Source organism: Mauremys reevesii, linkage group 12 (assembly GCF_016161935.1).
Source record: "Mauremys reevesii isolate NIE-2019 linkage group 12, ASM1616193v1, whole genome shotgun sequence".
Taxonomy (NCBI): domain Eukaryota; kingdom Metazoa; phylum Chordata; order Testudines; family Geoemydidae; genus Mauremys; species Mauremys reevesii.
Genome location: NC_052634.1, coordinates 51045118 through 51051536, shown reverse-complemented (window position 1 = coordinate 51051536; position 6419 = coordinate 51045118). Strand labels below are relative to the sequence as shown.

General features: G+C 57.0%; 2 non-coding genes across 2 annotated transcripts; one reads left to right on the top strand and one right to left on the bottom strand.

Annotated features, from left to right (window-relative positions):
- TRNAR-UCG lies at positions 1-73 on the top strand. The gene has a single exon. It is a non-coding gene; the product is annotated as a tRNA-Arg (tRNA).
- A 1011-nt stretch (positions 74-1084) lies between these two features.
- TRNAQ-UUG lies at positions 1085-1156 on the bottom strand. The gene has a single exon. It is a non-coding gene; the product is annotated as a tRNA-Gln (tRNA).
- Positions 1157-6419: the final 5263 nt, after the last annotated feature.

Sequence of the window (6419 nt, the reverse complement as noted above, 5' to 3'; positions counted from 1 at the left end):
GACCACGTGGCCTAATGGATAAGGCGTCTGACTTCGGATCAGGAGATTGAGGGTTCGAGTCCCTTTGTGGTTGTGCTTGTGCAATTTTACCTTTGAGCTGAAAGTCCTGCTCCCTACAGGGCTGGAACCTCTTCTTGGCTGCTCAGGCCAATGCTCTGGCTTCAGCTAGAGCCCCGGGAAGGAGTTGGGGGGTGGGCGTCACAAAGGCTGGGGCATGAGCCCCAAGTGCTTCCAGTCTCACCTTTGCCATTCCTGACTTGCCAGAGAAAATGGGCGGCTGCCCGGGCTAGCGTGTGGAGCAGTTTCCCTCTTCCAAGTGTGCACCTGTCCCTGTGCTGGAGGGTACTTGCTACATAGCCCCTTGGGAGCCTGGGCGTTTCTCTGCTTCTCACCAGCTGGGGAAAAGCCTCTTGGGGTAAAATCTCCTGCCCCACTGCCAAAGTGAGCACCTTGAGTGGGAACGGTAAGAGGCCCCACCAGGGGGGCTGGCCCTGCTTTCCTACCGTCTTCTGATGTTGGCCACAGAGCATCAGCAGCCGCCCTGCATGCTGATCTGTGGGTGGCCTTCAGTGGGTGTTTCGCATGGCAGGGAGCAGGCTGGCTGGGTGTTTTTGTGCCCATCTGAAGGCCACACATAGGCATGGTCCTGCCCTCCTCTGGCCCTGCCCTCGGTTGCTCTGTGGCTTTTAAGCCTTCCCTTGGAGCTGTCAGCACCATATGCCTCTGCTCCAGGTGCCCAGAGGAAGAGAGGTGCTGGGCTCCAGCCTGGGAAGCCTGGCCCTGGCCCTGCTTCCTTTAAATGCCATGTGGGCAAGAGGAAGAGCTGCAGCGACAGGGACCAAAGTTGTGGGCATCAGGTGAAGCAGCGAGAAACAACCATATGGTCAACCCACAGGAATCTCTAGCCAGACTGTTAAGGTCTAGGACCCCACCCTCTAGCGGCCCAGCTGGACCAGAGACCCATCGCCAATGGGCACCAGTGACCCAGGAGGAGGAGAAAAAAATATCACTCTAGCTCAGCCAGGGAGAGAGTAACCAAGCACTTGAGCTCCAAGGCTTTGCAGCAAACCAACATATGCCCAAGAGGTCCCACTGAGATTTGAACTCAGATTCCAGGATTCAAAGTCCTGAGTGCTGCCCATTACACCATGGGACTCACTACTGTTTTGTTTTCTAGACACCCATGACTCTCAGCTGGCTGCTTTGCAGTCTGCACTTATTGCTTCCCACCAGCAGCTTCCTCTCACAGGACTCTCTCTCCTCCTCCAGCGACTATAGTCCTGCACTACCGGATCCGTGGGGCCTGCCCTGAGTCCCTGCATCCCCCTGCTTTGTCTCCATTCCCTGCAGGCTGCAAAAATGTCAGGGGAGGCTGCCCCTCCCTTCACTCAGTGCTCCTGCTCATGTTGGCCAGCTGCAGCCTCATCTCCTGGAACTCGGGCAGCTGTCACTTGATCCAGTCATACAGTCACATGCTGACTGGCTCCCCAGCCTGGATGCTCTTGTGGAAATCCCACAGGCAAGTGCTGTGGCACTGTTGGTTTCTTTAATGTTGTGGTGTTTGCACGACTGCCAGAACTCCTCCCTCACTGACTCCCACCAATCCCCCTGGTTGCCACAGAACCCTCTGATGCTTTCCCGTTCTGCCAACACCGCCAGGCCTCGCCCCCCTGCTCCTTCATCTTGCAAGCTCTGGATGTTCAGCTTCACTATCCTCTGCCCTGGGTCAGGGACAGGGGCGGGTCCAGGCACCAGTGCAGCAAGCTGCGGGGGGTGGCCTGCCGGTCGCTGTGAGGGTGGCAGTCAGGCTGCCTTTGGCAGCCTGCCTGCAGGAGGTCCCCTGGTAATGTGGATTAGGCGGCATGCCTGCGGGAGCTCTGCCAGTGCCCCAGCTGCAGCAGCAATTCGGTGGTGGTACGCTGAAGGCACAGGACCGGCAGACCTGCCACAGGCATGCCGCTGAATCTGTGTTACCAGAGGACCTCCCGCAGGCATGCCGCTGAATCCGCGTTACCAGAGGACCTCCCGCAGGCATGCCGCCGAATCCGCCTTACCAGAGGACCTCCGGCAGGTGTTGGGATAGATCTGTATTATATTATATACTAATGTTAGATGTGTAGAAAGTGTGACTAGAAAGGAGCAGTGTGACGGTGCTGTCTGTGGGAGCCAGCTGAGGTCACTCAATCAGGGTGAACTGCAAACAAAACGGGGCAGACACACCCCAAACACTGGTGGTTATTCCAATACTTAGATTTACCAACCAGCACAAAACAGCTTCTGTAGCACCTCACTGGTCACTTAGAAGTCCAAACCACGCAGTTCCCTTAAAGTGCCCAGCCTCAGGCCTCTGTCCAGACACACATGTCAGATATGATGATGATTCCTGAAAATCTGATCTCATTATATAAAAGAAAAGGTTCTTCCAATCCCAAAGGATCAGCCACATACCCAGGTTAAATTATAACTTAGATCTTACCCAAAATACACGCTACAGCCAATTCTTATTAACTAAGCTGAAATTTATTAAAAAAGAAAAGAGAGAGAGTTTTGGTTAAAAGATCAATATACAGACAGACTTGAATTCAATTCTTGAGGTTCAGATGCACAGCAGAGATGAGCTTGTAGTTGCCAAAAGTCCTTTTAGAAATAGTCCAGAGGTGATAGTCCAACGTCCATATTCAGGGTGACCCCAGTCATTGACTCGGGATCTCAATCCTTATGGCTTAAGAGTTCCCTCTCTTGAAACTGAACGCAGATCAGAGATGAAGCAGGATCATGTCCCAGGGTTCTTATATATTTCCAGCAGCCTTTCAACCTGAGAAAACAACAGGCTTAACTCCTTCTCCCAAACATCCTGGCAATTAGCACAGGGTAATTTACCCATTAAACAGTTCAGATCCAGGTTAGCACAACCTTCAAAGAGACACAGAGACAATAATACTATTTCACTCAAGTATCATCATAAATGTTAATATTCCTTTTCTGATCTTTGAATTAAAACTACAGCAATAGACAAGACTTGTTTGCTGACATCACAAGCCCTGAGCAAACATCTCCCCTTCTACCTCTAACAATGCTGACTTGCATTTCAAAGCTCTGTTCATTTACAGATCTTCCTAACCAGTCCTTAAGGTTCACCCATGGGGCAGGTCAGTGGGTGAGGTGAGTTAATTAACTCTTTCTGGCCCTGTCACCTTTCAATGAAATATTATATTACACTCATAACATCACAGGTCAGGAATAGGATAGCAGGGGCTGCGGGTCGGGAGTGAGGGGCACCGTCAGAGCTGGAGGGAGTGCAGGGGGCTGCGGGTCGGGAGTGAGGGGCACCGTCAGAGCTGGAGGGAGCGCAGGGGGCTGCAGGTCGGGAGTGAGGGGCACCAGCAGAACTGTGAGTCTGGGCTGGGATAGCAGGGGCTGTGGGTCGGGAGTGAGGGGCACCGTCAGAGCTGGAGGGAGCGCACCAACACCTTCAGCTGGCACCTTTGCAGGGGAGGGCCCAGGCCATCTGTTGCCTGGAGACAGGGTGTCGGACATTCTCTGTGCAGACAGCATCACACAGTCCCTCTCGGGCTCTACAACAATCACACCCCCTTATCCCACCATCTAGAGCCTTGAGAAATGCATAGGGGAAACTGAGGCACACAGACAGTATTCAGAGAAAACATTAAGCACATTCCCACTTCGTAACACCTGTATATGACCAGTTACATACTTTGAAGGGTGTAAAATAATCCGATATTGTGCTAAATACAATGATACTCCAAACTGACCACCAAATTTAAGTTGCATGTTTTTCCCCTCAGGTGAGGGTTCTGGGGTGGGGCTGGGGATGAGGGGTTCACAGTGCAGGAGCGTGCTCGGTGCTGGGGGTGCAGGCTTTGGGGTGGGGCAGGGCTGAGGAACTTGGGGTGCAGACAGGCTGCCCCAGGGCTAGGGCCAGAGAGAACTCCCCCCCACCACCACTGGCAGCAGCAAGCTCCAGGGGAGGGACCCCTCCTGCCCCCCATGGCACACACACTCTGCACATGCTCCTAGAGCCCCTCTCAGGTCCAGAAAGCTCACTCCCCTCCCCTACGATGGGTACTGGGTGGGGGTGGGGGTTGCCATCACAGTTGGCCTTCCATGTTGCTGCCCCTCACCATAACTTCACTGTGGATGGGGGATGGGGCTGCCCCTTGCCCAGCATGGGGCAGAAGTGGGGTAGGCAGGGTGGTGGCTATGGCGGGGGGGGAGCAGGGTGTCATAAAATTCACCCAAGCCCCAGCTGCTTAGATCTAGGAAGCCTCCCTCTCCCATCCCCCCTGTGGCGGGTGGGTTGGTGGGTGCTGGGGGAGGGGGCATTGCCTTCCCATGTGGCTTCCTGCCTCCCCTGTGCAGCCTGCTGCGCCCGGGGGTAGGGGATGGGGTTCCCCGTCCCCAGCGTGGGGCAGGAGTGAAGGGGCTGCAGGGTGGTGGCTGGGGGGGGGGGACAGGGAGAGCAAGTTGTCACAAAATACACCCAAGCCCCAGCTGCTCAGGTAGGTCTATGAACCCCCTCCCCCATCTCCCCTGTGGTGGGGAGGGGCACTGCCTTCACATGTGGCTTCCTGCCTCCCTGACCCCTGCTGCAGCCTGCTGTCCCTCACCACAGCCTCACTGGGGGACGGTGGGAGGGGATGGGGCTGCCCCCCCTTCCCCAGCGTTGGGCAGGAGTGGGGGCTGGGGCTGGGGCTGGGGCTGGGGCAGGGGGGGAATCATAGGGTCAAACACTCACGGAAGCCCCAGCAGCTGCTAAGGTGAGTGAGGTCCGTCTCCTGGCCGGAAGTCCCCTTCGCGTCTCCTCCAGGTAGGGGCAGGGGAGGGGAGGGCTGCCAAGCACGGCACGGCCCTCCACTCCCCTCCTCCTGAGGTGCTACAGCACCAGCAGCTTGCACTGCTGTTATGCTGTAGCCCTTAGGCGGCGGCAGCAGCAGCCGCACGGGAGAGAGACGCGCGCTGCGCGTTCTTTACGTTCAGGCAGGGAAGCTCCAGGGTGGAGGGGGGGAAGCTCCAGCCCTGGTGGCGGCGGCGGGGGGGGATGAGAGGCAGGGGCGGGGGGGCGCTCCAAGCAGGGGAGAAACCTAGCTCCAAATATTGGTGGAGCAGAACCCCTGACTGTGCATATTCCTGGGGCTTTAGCCCCAGGAGCCCATATAAGTTGGTGCCCATGGCCTCCACGAGTGCTGCACTCTGACCAGCTGAACCAGGCAAGCCACGGGAAGCTTCTCAAGGTCTTCCCCTGGTGTGGGCTTGGATGCGAAAAGCACCTGGCCGTTCATCAGCTGTTGCAAGAAGTGTGCACAGTAGGAGTAGCGATGGGGCTGTAGCTTTCCACAGCATCTCAATTTGGGCAGCTTTCCATTCCCCTTTTCTGTGTAATGTCCCTCCCACGGGTTTCACTTGCGGAGCTGTACGACTCTGGCAGGGTGGCCATTTAGAAATCTTTTCCTTGCTTTTCTTTTTCACCTGGCCCCAGCGTTAGGACCGTTTGGGTGTTTCAGTGTGTGTGTTTTCCCATTTGGAGGCATTTGGAAGTTTGGAAGGGGAGCCGAAAGAGGAGTCTTTTTCACAAGCAAGTTGGCTTTCTGCACAGGTAGGGCCCTTGGCCGTAAAGCTTAGCTCCGTCAGTGCGTCTGCATGGGGTTCCTCCAGTGCCTCAAGAGCCCGTGCTAAACTCTCGGTGTGGGCGTTTGGCTTCCGCCAGTCAGAGTGCGGTGCCTGCGTCTTCCCAGGGCCGGCTCCCGTGAGGCGCGCATAACTTGGGAGGAAAGGGGTAGAAGAGAAAGCAAGTGAAGCTGACTTGGAGTGGTGGTGCCCCTGGGTGGAGTGGTCCTCCTGATCCTTCCTGTCGGAGGGGTGGGCTCGAGTGTGGGCTTGGGGGGTCTGGCTGTGGGTGGTGGGAGGATGGTGTCCAGGGAAGTCCCAAAGGTCACCCTGCGCCGGCGGAGTGTGAAGCCTCTCCCCTAGGTTGGGGTGCCGAGGATTAAGCCTTCCTCTGTGGCTTGGGCTGGGGAGCATGATCCGGCGTCGGGTACATTTGGGTGGAGCTGGTGGCTGGCAAGAATTCGGGCCATCAGGTCAACCCTCTGTGGAAATGGGGGCGAGCCGGCAGGCCTGCGATTTTGGCTTCGCGGGCGGGCAGCTCTAACCTGGCCTCCCATGAGCCTGGAAGGAAGCTGGCCGGGCTCACCCGTCTCCTCCCCGGGCCCAAGTTCCTTTCAGGCAGCAGATGGAGCGAGGAGCCCAGGGAGGGGAGACCAAGGAGGTGTCCGGAGCCTCGTCCTGCCCGGCGCCCAGCAGGGCTCTTGCCCGCTCCCGGCCCACCTGGTTGTGGCCTCTGCCACCCCTAGCAGTCAGCCAAAAGACCAGAAGCCACCCTCTCCCTCCTGCACCCCGAG